Consider the following 17,777-nt stretch of genomic DNA (forward strand, 5'->3'; position numbering starts at 1 on the left):
AACATGCAAACATAGCACACACCAGACATTGTAACATGCACACATCGCACACGCCAGGCATTGAAACATGCAAACATCGCACACGCCAGACATTGTAACATGCAAACATCGCACACGCCAGACATTGTAACATGCAAACATCGCACACACCAGACATTGTAACATGCAAACATCGTAACATGCAAACATCGCACACGCCAGGCATTGCAACATTCAAACATCGCACACGTCAGGCATTGCAACATGCAAACATCGCTCACATCAGGCATTGAAAAATGCAAACAGAGCACACGCCAGGCATTGCAACATGCAAACATCGCACACATCAGGCATTGAAACATGCAATCATCGCACACACCAGGCATTGTAACATGCAAACATCGCACACGTCAGACATTGAAACATGCAAACATCGCACACATCAGGCATTGAAACATGCTAACATCGCACACGTGAAACATTGCAACATGCAAACATCGCACACACCAGGCATTGAAACATGCAAACATCGCACATACTAGGCATTGTAACATGCAAACATCGCACACACCAGGCATTGCAACATGCAAACATAGCACACGTCAGGCATTGCAACATGCAAACATAGCACTCGCTTGGCATTGAGACATGCAAACCTAGCATTCATTTGTTACTGAATTCCCTGTGTAGATATCCGATATTTCGATTAAAAGAAATACACGAAATAACGCCGTGAACGGTGATTCAGTAAAATGCCAAAAGTAGAACTAGCGATATTCACAATCAGAGACCATATATACCATGGCATGTGACAATGTGACTGGTATCGCCCACCATAACCCTGTAGATGCCACAAGGACATACATATCTCTCCTCTTCCACTCTCATTTTAAAGTTAAATAAAACTCAAAATCCAATTACAAAATTACTAACACGACCTCGGGAAATAAGGTCTGTGTGACAGAGAACATATAACGATGGTATATGGTCTCTGATCGTGAATATCACGAGATCTACTTTTGGCATTTCACTGAATTCACGGCGTTATTCCGTGTATCTTTTAAAATCTAAACTTTTGATCCGGGAACCAGTCTATGCACACGGATGCTCAACGGGCTGCACACGCGCTGAACACCCATTCCGCTAACCTAGAATCTCGACAGGGGACTGGTCTATATAGGAAATATGTTTTGTTTATCATTTCATGTAGCCGTTGCCGTTTGTCTTGCTAAGCTGTATGACTACAGTAACGGCAATTACTACATTCATACATAATGAAAACACATTACACGCGATTGTACCAATGATGGCACTCAATGAACCCCTATGAACTGATATCCTCTTTACTTATACTGATTCATTGTGCATTTTCACTCATTCACAATAAGAGACTTCCATTGTCTCCACCATGTACACGATATACAATGAGGAGAAAATTACGTTTAATGTACCAATCAAGAGTACCTGACGAGGTATTAAGCATCAATTAAACCGTGTCTCTTCCTAAGCAATGTAAAATATGTTAAGTATACTCAATCACTGAAAAACGTGTTCACATCCTGAACACAAACCTAAGCGCGTTTCTGGTCCCACAATTTTTACGCTTTTGGGGTCGAAACATGTTGAGGGTTGTGTTTTGCGAAAGCCTAATGGTGCCACTTTGGTAGCATTAATGTTTTTTTTTTAAAACAGACATTTTTCGTTACTTCGATTATTTTCTCCTTATTTCAGTTATTTTCACTAAATTACGATTTTTCTCTCGTTATTTCGATTATTTTCTCGTAATTTCGATTATGTTCTCGTTATTTCAAGTTTATTACAAAAACTCGAAATTTTAATTATTTTCTCGTTATTTGGATTATTTTCTCGAAAATTTTCGAGTTTTTGAAATGCACTTGATGTAACGAGAAAAAACTCGAAGCAACGAGAAAATAATTGAAATTTCTAGTTTTTGAAATAAACTTGAAACAACGAGAAAATAATCGCAATTTCGAGAAAAAACTCGAAGTACCGAGAAAATAATTGAAATCACAAAAATATAAAATAAAAATAAGGAGAAAAACTCAAATGTCGAGAAAAAAACAACAATTTATTGAAATAACGAGGAATATATATATACTACCAAAGTGCCACCAATATGCTTTCGTAGTGTTTAACAGTTAAAAGTGTTTAGGGTCTAAAATGTTTATTATTATTATTATTCCAGTATTATCCATGGTATATTATATACACTGACTACATGTTGTATGCCCCCAATAGATTAAGAAAATGTGAAGGGAAAGCAAGACATCATCAATTGTAGCTTTCTTCCTGGCTGCGCCTTGGGTGACTTTTGTTTGTTGTTTTACGCCGCACTCAGCAACAATCCCGATATATGACGACGGTCTGTAAATAACCGAGTCTGGACCAGACAATCCAGTGAATGACAGCATTTGGGATACGATGACATGCATCAACCAAGTCAGGGAGCGTGACCACCCGATCCTGTTAGTCGCCTCTCACGACAAGCATTGGTTGCTGAAGATAAAGTATAATCCTGATCTTCACGGGTATTTCAGAAACAGTGATCTAAACCACATCATCAAAATTGACACAAATGTGCAAAGAGAGTATGGCTTTCTCACGTGAAGTGTTTTGCACTTTGTGTATATCGTAGTTAGGATGCTACTGTTTCTGCAGATAACAATTTTAATCCATATAATGCAGTTGGAGTACCTTGTCTAGGTGATTAAAGTAAGTTATTAGATACATTGTACATAGGTTTCTCGTGGTATCCAAGGTTACCAATTAAACAGACAACCCCGGGTTCTACCGTTTACATGCATCACACTGCACATCTCGTTGCTAGATTTGGATCGGTTCATTGTGTAGGGGTGCTCAATAACCATCGGGGATGTTTTTTGCAATAATGTGAGTGAGGGACCACCTGATAACCAATGAATCTATAGTACTGAGATGGCCTGTTGGATATCCTTTACTAAACTGGATTTTTTTTAACACCGTGTATGAAAAAATGTTTTGTCAAAGAACTTGTTACCTTTTGTAAAATGGAATGTCTTCCGTGCCCTAATAGCAGTACAGCAGCAAACTCCGCCGCCGAACAGCGACCATTACAAAAGGGCATCGATACAAACGTTCATGATAAGTGGAACTGCCTGGCAACTCTCAATAAGGTAAACGTGTTTTTATTCATTCAAATTAGTCCAAATGAATATTTTACCTTTATCAAGAAATATTTGCCGGGATATTTGATATCATGAAACACATTTCAGCATTCACTGTGAAGTAAAATTCAGTTTTATTTTATAGGTTGAGAGGCTATAATTGTCTTAGTAGTCTTAATGTTCAGTCATTTATTCGAATCAGTGGAAATGCCTCACTGTATATTGTTTGTGTTTTTGTTTGTTGTCTAACGCCGCACGCAGCAATATTCCAGCTATGTGACGGCGGTCTGTGAGTAATCGAGTCTGGACCAGACAATCCAGTGATTGATGTCATGAGCATAGATCCACGCAATTTGGATACGATGACATGCATCAACCAAGTCAGCGAGCCTGACCACCCGATACCGTCAATCGCCTCTTTCGACAAGCATAGTCGTCTTTAACGGCAAGCATGGGTTGCTGAAGACCTATTCTACCCCGGATCTTCACGGGTCCTGTTGTGTTTCAGGATAACATCAGAACGTACAGGCACATTAATGACATTAAACAACTGTGATATCTCAACACATTTATATATATAAGATAGTAAAAATAGTAAAATAATAAGATGAGACACCAATAAGTCAGTGTGGGTTGCATAAGGTTTGGAGATCTTGGACGTTTTTAGCAATGGTTTATTTTATTAAGGTAAAACGCAACATCTGGAAGTCTATTCGCTGTGCAGAGAAATCTCATTATAATCAAATCTGTGCTCCGATAAGATACCTCTGTCAACGTTCACCTGTTTCACTGCATACACGAAACTGTCATTCGTATGTGGACGCATTAAACGAAAAAACCCGGCAGAATATTCCTTAAAATTGATTAAGTGGGGATCACCGGGAAGTGTCCAAAATACGTCGAGTGTTTCAAGCATAAAAATAGCCGAAAACACACCTTTGCCCCGCCTTGTTCGACTGTTAATGGCCAATCACATGGCTCCGGTCCACTGACGTACCATATTCCCCATGCTTCCTTTAGTATGAGTTGCTCTTTAACTAAAGGTTCCATATTTCTGGTAGTCTATCTCACAGTCCCTGAACCATATTACTTTCCCTTCTGCCCAGCCCTTTCTGTAACGCAACAACCCTAAATGAAGCAAGTCTAGATTTACCTCAGGTTCATATATCTCCCATCTCACTGGGGCACCTTTTCGTTTTAAATATTTGAGTCTATCAAAATTATATATTTTCAGAGACGTAAGCGTTGGTTTGTATTTCTGGTTGCGGCTGCATTCCTTGCTGTTATGGCTCTATGCATGACCTGTCCCGCGTCGTGCAGCCAGATTTGTTGATACGTCAGTTTGAGGGTCTCCAACCTGCCAGACACGCGTCAAGAAGTCATTTTAAACCATATTACAAGTTTCTTGAGATCACCTTCCGCCATGCAAAATTACCTATACATTTAAATGAATGTAAATTTGAAGAAATATGAGATGCTGTTTTCCCTAACGTCTAAACGTGTTTAAATTCTGAGCATGTTTAAATTATAGGATGTTGTTTTAGTGGTGTTTAGGCTGTGAGACGATACCGCATTTCATGTGATTAGACCCTAAAGGTGTTCATATGGAACGCACCAAATGTGTATTCCTTATAGGATTTAAACTCATTCCTAAATAATTAGATCTAAACATTTCATATATGTGTTCACATTATAGACACATTTTCTACTGTGTAGGTTAATGCTAACAAATGTTATATTTGGGATAACACTTTCTTAGTAAAGTACAGGTTCTCGTACTTTTTGGGGTTGAGTCCCATTCGGGATTCGAACCCCCACTGCCAGAGTGAGGCACTTAAAGTCAGCGATCTAACCCACTCAGCCACCGAGGCTTCCCTAAAAAATGAAAGTCCGACAACTGGTAGTCTAGATCACGTACTTTGTGTACCCCTCTGACAAGTGTAAATTGGCACGGCTCCCATGGTCGAAAGCTATGAACACACAATGCCATTTAGAAAGTGTTTAAATGTAACAAATGTTATATTTGGGATAATACTTTCTTAGTTAAGTACAGATTCTTGTACTTTTTTGGGTCCCGTCCGGGATTCGAACCCACACTGCCAGAGTGAGGCACTTCATCGCAAGCACACAGAGTCAGCGATCTAACCCACTCAGCCACCGAGGCGTTCAAATAAATGAAAGTCCGACGAGAATTGTGTACTTTTACTAGGAAGGTGTTATATTTGTTACATTTGACCACTTTCTAAATAGCATTTCGTGTTCATAGGTTAATGCTGACTAGGAAAACTGACACTTGTGACGACAACGGTGTCCGTGGCAAATCACGAGGTTGCGGGTTCGTTTCACGCCGATAGTCTCTGTGTTCATAAATGTGGGGGCACGGGTGGCCCAGTCGTCTGAGGCGCCGCTATTCGCTGTGCAGAGTTGCGTCCCTTGGGCACGCCAGAAACCTATGATTGTGGGTTCGAATCCCGGTTCGCCCCGATTATGTTTCTAGGTTTGTCAGCACCATACTCGTGTTCGTGGGTTTCACCGAAGTGGTAAACGTCTGAGACCTGCATCTCTTCGGGCTTTCCTCACACATTAAGCTGACACGCCGCGATATAACTGGAATACTGTTAATAGCGGCGTTAAACCAATCTCACTCACTGTTGCTTTATGACCAATAGTATTTATCTCATACAGGAAGCCGACAATGAAGGTATATCTGATTACCACAACACTTAACTTTCTTAGTTACGCCCCAACACCTCCACCTACCCACCAACCTTTCTGTATCCGAATTAAACGCTAAAAATATAGAAAGCGCCCCTTTTTTTACCTAGAATTGATTTTTAAGGGGTTGTAGTCCTTACCACATTTGGACCCAAAACAAGGTTAGACGTTTCTCAATGTACACTAAAGCGCTGAGTTCAAGATTAAAGGGTCTAAATTATCAGAAACAACGCTTCTGTATCTATTCGTGCCAGGAAATTCCCAAAGGTTCCCCAGGAATGTGGAAGTAGTATGTTAGTGTTTTAGTCATTTCAAGAATACAGTCTCGTGAAAAACGTATGAACACTTATGAACGTCTTTTTTGCGGTCATGTGACCAACCTCTCGTCCAATGGAAATCCGTATATCGTGTAAAGAACACCTTAAAAAAATATATTAGTCCGTCCTTCCGTCCTTATCTAATAACGACTAGGTAACAGCAACACACCAGGGGCTGGAGGCAGCTGACCCAAGTTTGGTGATAAGATACTAGTATCTTGAAGTTGTAATACACATTAAACTAACGAACTAACAGGAGACAATAGCCCTAACCCGCTATGTTGATGTCAGCTAGCCCAGTTTCATTATCTTAGCGTACCCGTGAAGATTCCGGGGTAGAATAGGTCTTCAGCAGCCCATGCTTGCCGTAAAGGGCGACTATGCTTGTCGTAAAAGGCGACAAACGGGATCGGGTGGTCAGGCTCGCTGACTTGGTTGATGCATGTCATCGATCCCAATTGCGTGGATCGATGCTCATGATGTCAATCACTGGATTGTCTAGTCCAGACTCGATTATTTACAGACCGCCGTCATATAGCTGGAATATTGCTGAGTGCGGCGTTAAACATCAAACAAACCAAACCAAACCTTTACATGCCAAATCTGCGATAGAAATGGCAGTCTATACACATATCACAGTTGTTATCGGAACGCTGGATATTTTACGACCACTTCACTTACTATGCGTTACATGCACGGATTGAGTGATCTCCCTTTGCTCGATGCGGCGTTTCCTGTTTACAACCGACATTTCAGATAGAGATATTATATATTTATTCCAACACTGAAACAGGGACTCTGTCACGGCCTAGACGTCGTGAACTAAACTGGGACAATTATGGTTCTCACTAACGCTTAGATTGAGACATGTGTGAGTGAGTAAGTAAGTGAGAATGGTTCCATGTGTTTTTAGACTATACACGACGGGGCGTCACACACTGTACCCATGTGAGGAATGGAACCTCACCCACCTTGCTGCTCTACCGAACCCTCTACCCCTACCCCCAACCCACCGCCGCGTATCAAATACTATATTTGAATAAATTATCATTACTTTACAGAAGATTGATTTAGTGGAGGTATAGATTATCACAGTAGCTCAACCTCATACACCTGTTCACGAACGGAACTGTCATTCGAACTTTAAACATTGCGTGCGAGTGCAACCTGAAGTTCCTTGCCTACGCCACACTCGGACACGACGACCTGTGACGTGTAGACATTGTCTCTAATCATCAGTGAAAAGTAATGGAGCCTAGTTCTGATCTGTTAAATTGAGGTGATCTTCGGCCCAATCCAAACGTGCCTGCTGTCATATCGGGCCAGTGGGATGCGAATGCATGCTTTACGTCACCAGAAACCAGCCTCGTGGAGACGATTATGTACTTTGTGAGTAGAAACGTTAACGCCACTGGCGATCCGCAGATCATTTCGGAGAATGGTGGCAGATGACTTCTTGCTGCAAATCAGGAGAAACCTGTCTCGCTTTCTCGCTGACATCGCTGTCTCGATTTCTCGCTCTATCGCTTTATCGCGGTCAAGCAATATCCCCTCTTGAACACTATAGGGGCCGCATGTGATATCTGCTGCAAATGGGAGGGAATGTTGAACTTTTCTCACTATAAACTTAAAACATAATTTAACTCTGCAGACGTAGGTGATTTTAAAACAATCCACAGAGTTTTGCGTAAAATGTAATTGATTGATTTACGGCCCCATTCAGTTGTATGTGACCATCACGCCGAAAGCGCGTGGCAGATCATGGCAATAAGCTCTGAATAAGTCAGATTAAAATCTAAATATATAGTTTTCAAAAGAAGTTAAGAAGACTATGGTTAATTAGTCATGGCTGTATGTTTTGCAAAAATACAATCTTATAATTGTGGGTGTTCTCACGGACGTACATACATTCTATATACGTCTTTGGTGTTCTATAACTTGTTTTCGGAAGTATATGATGTTACAGTGTGTCATACTGTTGTCCGTAAATATTCTTTTTGACATTTGATGTATGTTTAACTTGAATTGTGTCTCTTGTCTTGTGCAAATCTACAAGTATATGTACTTGCATATAGTAATTTGATAAACACCGCTGTGAGTGAGTGAGAATGGTTTCACGTCGCTTTTAGCAATAATCCAGTAATATCACGGCGGGGACACCAGAAATGGGCTTCACACCTTGTACCCATGTGGGGAATCGAACTGGGTCTTCAGCTTGACGAACGAACCCTTTAACCGCTGTGGCGTTATCACAGTTGTTATGTGTACTTGTGTAAACTACACATATGGAGAGACATCCTAATTAGTGTGGCCACATAGTTAACGTTGACAACAATATGAAGTGCATTACTATGATTATCTATAACATATGTTAAATCAGCTATTATTGTAAGATTCTATGTATATCTTAAGTATAGTTTTGTCAAAATTATGTATCTGTGTGTGTGTGACTCATTGTCTGTGTAAAAATATAGTAGATAACAATATAACTCACATCAGAACGTACAATCGTTAACCATACAGTTTAAATAGATAGAGAATTGTTACATACATATATATATATATTCCTGCCTGAGCCTATACTATAATCGGATATCTAGTCTCCCCTGGCGGGAAAGTTAAACTTTATTTTACAAGCACTTTAGCATTAAATGTAATTCCCGAAGACAGTTTGATCGAAAGTAATTATAAGGAACAAGTTGTTTTTAAATAATATTTACAACGCATTTCATTTCTATTGTCCTAATGGGGTTACGGGTTAATGACGCTTCGACAGTCGTATATGTGACTTAAGATAGAGACATATATCTAATCCATCTGTATTTTGTAAGGGAAACATAACTGTGTACATGTATAACGTTTGTTTTCATAATGTACATGCATCTTAATCAATATAATTGTGATCCTGGCGTCAATGGGTAGCACATAGAGGTCATCACGCGAGTGTGTTTGGGGATGGTAAATATCCTGCATTAGGAATAAACATTGTATTTAGCGAGCCTCCCCAAACACACTCGCGTGATAACCTCTATGTCCTACCCATTGACGCCTTTGATGCTGAGTGGTCATAAGTGCATTCATTCGAAATTTAAAGCACGTCGTGAACACCGTGCCTATGACTGCATGCCTCCGGCCGCTTATCATTAAAATGAGGTACTATAGGGGTTACCCAATCATTGGGTACCGGGATATTTCAATCTATATTTGTTGATTAAGTTTGTGATATGATCAGCGAGGAGCGGGGAATTTTGGGAAACAGCGGAAAAAACTCTAATCTCTAATTGTCAAGAGTGTTATGACAGTTCGGTAAGTTCGGTTGTTATGACCCAGTGTTTTCCTTATCATGCACCGGTATCACCTTTCGTAGATTTGCACAAGTCTCTAAGGAAATATTTATTAGTTTAAAACAAAAAAATACAGATTATATAAATAATAAGAACAAGTTGTCCCATTTAAACTTTGGCGTCTTAAACTGTCCGCTTATCTAGACTTGCCTATTATAAGGATAGAATTCCTCAACATCCATGGACTTAACATTCAATACAGCCTTGGAGCAAAGCTACATCCCTCGAACACTATCTGACCTTGGACTAGCGGCCTCGTTCAGATATAGGTGTCTGGGGATGATAAGGGGCGTGAGATAGAAAATAGATGGGGAGTAGACGTTGACATCAAATGTTCCTCGCCGATTAATGTCATATGCAGAAGAAAGAAGTGTAATCATAGCAATGGGACGAGCGGTGTGGTTTCAAGTACTAAATCGTTGCTATTAGAATGTTTGTTGTATGGTAGTGTGATACGGTTGTGTACGGTTCCGTCTGGCAATCTAGGCTTGTCGAGTGATTATACATGTAGTCTGCCAAACAGAGACTAGATGTCTTGTTACTTCCGCTTGCATATGAAGTATGTTTAGAAGAATCTTAACAATGTTCAAACCAACATTAAGAACATAAAGTCTTTGAAAAGCATTTAGAAGTGATACACACAAGGAAGATAATTTATGGATGTCAACTTTTTTTATTTTGAGAAACACAACGTTTGGGAAGAATAATCTTACCCCTTCATCAGGTGAATAAATGCCTTGAAGTAGAGAACATATATGTATGTACCTGTAAGAACTACAAAAGTAATAATATAACAAAAGGTGGCATATATCATGTGAATATATCGTGCAAGCATATATTTTTGTAGGACAATATATCACCAATTGTGTGAATGAATTGCAAAAAACTGACCAATCTGTTGAGTTTATGAAAAAAAGTAAATCATGTAAAACCATTAAACCACAATATGAAATGGTATGAATCCTACATTACATTAGCTTTATTTTTAGAAATTGTATTGTTTTTCTTGTTAAAAATTACTTGTTTTTCTTTATTTTGATTATTTTCAAATATAGGCATTGTACAAATAGGAGTATTACTAAATGTCACATATAAGGCATGTTTCAATGCATACGTACACGATAGTAGCTATAAGACAAAATGCTTTCAATGTATAAGTATTTACATTCTACAGCAATGCACATATTAATTATTCCACATACTTTATCCTAATTGCTATTCAATGCTAAATTTATAGATTTTCATGTACTCGTTTAAAGGTAAGAGGACATTAACAGTTTAAACATCACTAAATTGTATTGTTGATATAAACATATGAAAGGTAATGTGAAAATAAACAGTGCAAAGTCTTTCCTTTTGAGCTAATGGAAAAAGTACTAATTATAAGAAAAAGGTTCCTAATGTGTCTTAAGAAATCAGAGTATGGAATGAACATGTTTGTTTGCTTGTTTGTTGTTTATCGCCGCACTCAGCAATATTCCAGCTATATGACGGCGGTCTGTAAATAATCGAGTCTGGACCAGACAATCCAGTGATTGACATCATGAGCACAATTGGGATACCATGACATGCGTCAACCAAGTCAGCGAGCCTGACCACCCGATCCCGTTAGTCGCCTCTTACGACAAACATAGTCGCTTTTTACGACAAGCATGGGTTGCCGAAGACCTATCGTAACCCGGGTCTTCACGGGTCTTGTACGATAGTATTGACATGGTTATGTTCGGTTCCGTTTGGCAATCTAGACTTGTGGGGTAATTATAGTCTGTCACACAGACAATGAAACAATTACCCAGCGCATCCATTCATATCCAATAAAGCCCATGCAAGTCCATAATATTTTGCAAGTCTAGATTACTGCAGTGTCAGTCTGAAACTGAAGAAAGTATCTTGGCTCTTGATTTCCCATGTAAATAATGGAAGCAGTATATTGCAGTGAGAGGAAGAATGTGAAATGGAATGTTAATATGCAACATTCTGTTTCACAGTCAGGGTGACACGTGTCCAAAAGGACTCGGCCATGTTGAGCAGTATTGAATATTATGACCAGTAATGTGCTGTATGAGGTATTGAATATTTATGCAAATATGTTGGCACCAAGACATTTTCAATGCATGTACACATGTATTTAAGTGATAAAGCAAGTTCTTGACACAATACAGTACTCATCTTAGCATACTGACCTAGCAACATGATTATGATAAGATATATAACCACTGTCATATAGCTGGAATATTGCGGCGTTCAACAACAACAACAACAACAACAACAACAACAAATAAGATATAATGGAAAAAAAATGTATAATTTTGTTTTGCATGAGCTGTTGTCCCTTGCCTTTTTGGCTGTTGAAACAGCTGAGGTGTTCCTGCGCTCCCATTATGAGAATCATGAACGCATTAAAATTATTTGAGTGAGTGAGTTAAAATTTAACGTCGCATCGGCATTATTTTAGACAACAAAGTTATATTTAAAAAGAAATTTGTCAAACATAACATTTGCATAACAATATTATTTAAAACTGTTTAAAGCACGGGCCATAGGCCACCAGTAACCAAAGCCAGACCACCTCGCTGGGGATCAGCCTCCTGCAAGATACCCCAACAGTATTGACGTCGAATAAAATTATGATGAAATGTTTAAAAACATTGAAATGAAACAAATGACAGCTACTGTAAAATATACATTATTTGACCATCTACTCTATGGCAACAAACAATAGATAACAATAAAAAACAACATGAAAAACGCCAACAATACTGTACTGAACTTTGCATACTGAAGAATCACAATACATAGGTGACAAAAAAACTTATAATATCCCCAAAATATATAAAATGTGTATAAACAAACCTTTGAAATGTTATTTGCTCTAATTATTTCCAAATTTTATAGAAGCCTGGTATATATTCTTGTTAATCAAACAGTCTGTTGCAATTGCAGCGAAAAGGGAGTGAGGTGAGGTGAAATTGGGTTTAACGTCGCGTCCAAGATTATTGCACTTATATAGCGACGTGCATGTACGTGTGTGTGTGGCTGCTTGTACTAGTCCGGACTGATGCCGATTTATAGTGCTAGCTCACTGAGATACCATGCCGCAGTTTAACATGAATACCCCACTCAGGCACAGTATACTGACTCCGAGCCGACCAGTCCTTCTTTTAGCCCCTTAATGCCGAGCGCCAGACAGGGTAACAACAAGTACCACATTTTAACGTCTTTTGGTATGACGCGGCCGGGGATCGAACCCCGGACCTTCCGCTCTCCGGGCGGACGCTCTACCACAAGACCACGGGGGCGGTCGAGAAGGGAGTGAAGGGTTGAGTTTCAGGACTGACCTGAATTCCTCCCAGGCTTGTTTACCACCACTGTCTGCCTGAATAACATACAACTTAAACTCACTGCAAAGGTAGTGCTCAATTTGGGTGAGGGAGCTTACCTTCGGCAGCTTATATCGTGACAAAATACGATGTACAGTAAACTACGGTTATAATGAACACGCTTATAACAAACTAACGGATATAAAGAACTAACTTTTTAGTCCCGACTATTTGCTGTAGTGATGCTGTATATATGCTTATAACGAATTACGGTTATAACGTACTGAAATTAGTAGTCCCTTTGAGTTCGTTATAACCGTAGTTTACTGTACATCATTGCAAGGGTAGCCCTTGATAAATATATCAGGTATAGTCCTGTAGCTAATGGAGATAATAGGTCAGTGCTCAATACTTTACATCATCAACAACAACAACAAGATTGTATTTAAGTATCACGTGTGGTACACGTGATAAAGATAAGATAAGATAATATTTTATTTGCGTGTCACGCAGTATAAAAAAACATACATTCAAAGTACATGACAAAATATATAATATACCACCCGGCCAGAGACACGAGAGATAAAAAATAACTCAGTTTTATGTAAAGAGATTATACTAGTATCGTTTAGTGAGATACAAATGCAAAATATATACGAACGTGTGGTAACAGAACTATTTTATAAGTACTTATTTGAAAATGTCCCATTGTTAATATCTTTGTAACTGTTGAGGAATCCTTTAAGGAAGAATACCATACAAACTAAATATTTTTAGACTTGTATAAACACGTGGTTAAATCCTATAAGGAAGAATAACAATTACTTGTGGATCAGAAGTGCACTATTTACAATGCAAGTTGAAATTTTCTTCTTTTATACATAGCAGTAACAACTGCGGCGAGGGGAATAGCTAGACTATCATTCTGCATAACATATATAAATTGGTCTTCTGGGGTTAAACCTCTTAGACAAGTGATATATGGGGGATGTCGGCTGTGGTGTTGCCATAACATCCTCCATCACCTTTACACGCTCCATGTGTATAACACCCATTTGATCCCAGGTCTGAACCACTCATCATACTTTCAATATTACAAACGATGCATAACGATACTTATAACCCTAAAAAGGTTCATTCGTGCAATTTATATGTTCAAATTACATTTGTTCAGCAACTCAAATGGGTTATGGTGATTTACAGAAAGTGAGTGAGTGAGTTGGGTTTAACGCCGCTTTAAACATTATTCCAGTTATAGAAGAAGAAGAAAGAAGAGGAAAATTGTTTTATTTAAGTGTCACCCGGCGTTGTATACAATACTATTTCAATTTGGTAAAATACAGGCATATATATATATATATATATATATATATATATATATATATATATATATATATATATATATATAAAGAATAACGCCAGCCGGCCTATGAGACACATGTTACACAATAAAAAAGCATGTAATATAAAAAGAAGTTTATAAAACCACTTAAGTGCATTTGAAATACTAAGAGAATTAGAGTTACGAACCATGGGGTTTTATAAATTATGTAATGAGGGACTTAGGACGGTTATACATTTTAGACAATGATACGGCTTTTTTCTTACACAGGGAATTATTGGACATAAGTAGAGAAACTGGTTAACTGTAGACAGCTGAGGGAAAGAAGGATTAAGAGTAGAAGCAAACTGGAAGAAGTCGGAACGCAAATCAGCATAAAGTTGACAAAACATAAGAAAATGAAGTTCATCTTCGACAGAATTACTGTTGCAGAACTTACATATTCTCTCCCCAAGGGGGATAACTGGACGTGAAAACCTACCAAGTTCTACCTGCAGCGGGAATGTTCCAAAGCGGAATTTACTTAGTATACTTCTCTCGCTTCTATCAAGTAAACTATTTTTAAACAAGCGATATGTTCGTAGTTTTTTTCCATTAACGTTTCCTTTGTCATCCCATAAACGGGCAAACCAGTTAATATAACCGGCATAGATCAAACCCTGTTTTGAAAGATCAAATTCACATGTCGAAATGTCATAAATATTAGAAACAGGCAACTCCCAAGATGAAACGAGAGATAAAACTTCACTGTACCATGATTTACTAAAATTGGAAGACCAACTGTTAACTGCAAAAACAAGTCTTGAATGCTGAACATAATACGACGCCAAAAACGGAGAATTTCAATGTACTGTTTTGTAAGACAGGACACCCAACCCATGCCACCACGGACTGCAACATTCCGGGTTTTGTTACTCACACCGAGAAAAAAGCGACATGCTCTGTTTTGGATGTTATTGATACATCTGAATTCCTTAGTCCCCCAGATGGCTGAACCCTACCATAAAATAGGCTGCACAAGGTTTTCGTAGAGAGTATTATAAACACTATAGGGTAAACCACCACCTGACTTAAATTTACATATGATGACACCCAATGCAAGACTGGCAGACTTAGCTAGCTCGTTCACTGTAAAATTTAGGTCAAGATACTCATGAAACCAGAACCGGAGATATTTGTATGCATGAGTATAATCAATGACATTGTTACTTAAAGTAAAAACAAATTTGGATCGGGGTATTACCTTTGGGTGGAAATGAATTACGTTTTGTTTTTTAACGTTGACTAGCAAGCGCCAGCGGGCGCACCAGTCGCTAAGCAACACTCGCCCGGGGCTATTAAAGCAATATCGTCTGCATAAAGCATTGTATGATCAATGTATATGCCGCAGTTCAAATTGTTGATTTCACTGACCAAGTCGTTTACGTCTACTGAAAATAATGTCGGCAACAGGACACAACCCTGTCGAACTCCAGAATAGACTGGGAATATATCAGTGTGACTGTTGTTTACACGAACATATGATTTAGTGTTGTTATACATTGACTGAACAGCATGAAGAAATCTACCATTTATACCTAGACACATATGTTTGTACCACACACACTCTCCATTGACAGTGTCAAATGCTTTTTTATGTCAATGAAGCATACATAGGTAGATTGTTTTAATTTCTTTCTGCTATTGGTAATTGAGTACAGAGTATACAAATGTTCTTGAGCACTACGTTTTGTGCTTATCCCGCTCTGTTCGTCAGCTAGAATGTTATTATTTTCTAACCATGTATTTAACCGCGTATGTAAAATGTCAGAATAAAGTTTACATAGAATTAATAAGAGAGATATGCCTCTATCCCCGAGGGGGGCACGTTATATCACGGCTGGTCAGCTTAATGGGCGAGGAAAGCCCGAAGTGATGCACTGTCAAGATCACTGATAATCTTTTATATATTAATTATATGTTAGTACTTTAGATAGATGTATTATGGTATGGTTACATTAGTATATTAAGCTTAGCGAGTTGTTTTTAGATATTGTCAGGTAATACTATGGGAACAGGTTGGGTTCAGGGAAGCGTGACTGGGTACGGCTGATAGCTGGGGGAGGTCAGGGGTAGCGTGGGCTTTGGGGCACTTTAAATAGCGAGGCAGGGTAATAATTTGTGGGTATTCGCAGGACGACGACCCCTCGAATTTTTCCATTCGCAGGACGACGACCCGCCGGTACGCCTTTGATGTGTGGTGTTGTTTTAGGAGGGGATTAACTCCTTGGTTAGTGTCAAAAACTGATAATGATTCAATAACACTCGATACCCATTGTTTAACTAGATTGGCGGATTAAAATATTCGCAGGACGACGACCTCACTTTTTGCTAGTTTGTTTTCCATACGACACAGGGGGACGTCGTCCTACGAATGAACCATAATTTGTACAGTCAACCAGAATCAGTATGTTCATTTAAGGCATGGACTAACATTGTGGGAGATTTCTACTCGGGTTGCGCACCCCCCCCCCCCCCCTTTTTATTTCGAAAAATATCTTTATTTCTGTATAAATTACCACCAAAGACAATAAATAGATATTAATTGTGCACCCCCCCCCCCCTTAAAAAAAGCTGTATCCGCCCATGTACCTAATCGCATGGGTTACAGGCCGGCAAAGCCACATTTCGAAAATAGATAGCCCAAATTGATGTGGCTCTCGCGGCAATGGTTATGGTTGCGTGATTGTATAACGTGGCTCTTGCGGCTATGCTGTCAATACATGCTTTGTGATTCTAACAGGTTACCGTATATAACAAAACAAGTCTTGTTTTCTCATTTTTTATTCAACAAGGATAACATATTCATCAAAACTTTACATTGATGAATATGAATAGCATATGAATAGCATAATGGATTTAATGTCATTACTGCAGATGAAGGAGGTCGCCCACGTGGTCAGCATATTCCATCTCACTCAGGTGTTGGTTCAGGAGCTGGATCTTGAGGGACGCAATACGTGCATCAATTGCCTTGTACTTCTTTCTTCGTGAAGGTTCTGACCACTGGTGAGAGAGTCTCAGGACTGCAACCTCTTTGAGTGACTGCTCTCGCTGAAATAGCTTCACTACCTCCTAGATGTTCGGGTGGCACTTCTTGGCAAGTTTCTTTATCTTGTTGTGCCACACTTCAAGGTGATTGTTGGTACGGTGGCCTTGGTTTTCGAAATGGTTCAAAATCTCTGGCATGAAGGCCCCTCCTTGAACCCAACTGGTTGTCACGTAGTCCATGAAGGCAGTCACTTTAGGGCCAGCAGGAGAGTCAGCAATGGCATCAAGCCACACATCATCCACTTTGTCACGAGGTAGTAGAGGGAGGGCAGCAGCTCTTCTCACCAGCTTCTTCACCTCCTCATCTTCCTTATAGTCCATCACCAGACCTTGTGTGGGCAGTTACCTGTGTTTTTTTAATTTTTTTTAGGTGGTTATTTAGGTTGGTGTGTCCTGTTTGGAGTTTAGTGATTACTCTGTCGATTTTTTTTATGGATGGAGAATTTTTGGTTTGGTTAGTGGTTTGATTTGGCTATTTGAGTTTAGATATAGGTTATGCCATTTTT

Source organism: Haliotis rufescens, unplaced genomic scaffold, assembly GCF_023055435.1.
Source record: "Haliotis rufescens isolate VD_foot unplaced genomic scaffold, xgHalRufe1.0.p SCAF_3, whole genome shotgun sequence".
NCBI classification, from domain to species: Eukaryota; Metazoa; Mollusca; class Gastropoda; order Lepetellida; family Haliotidae; genus Haliotis; species Haliotis rufescens.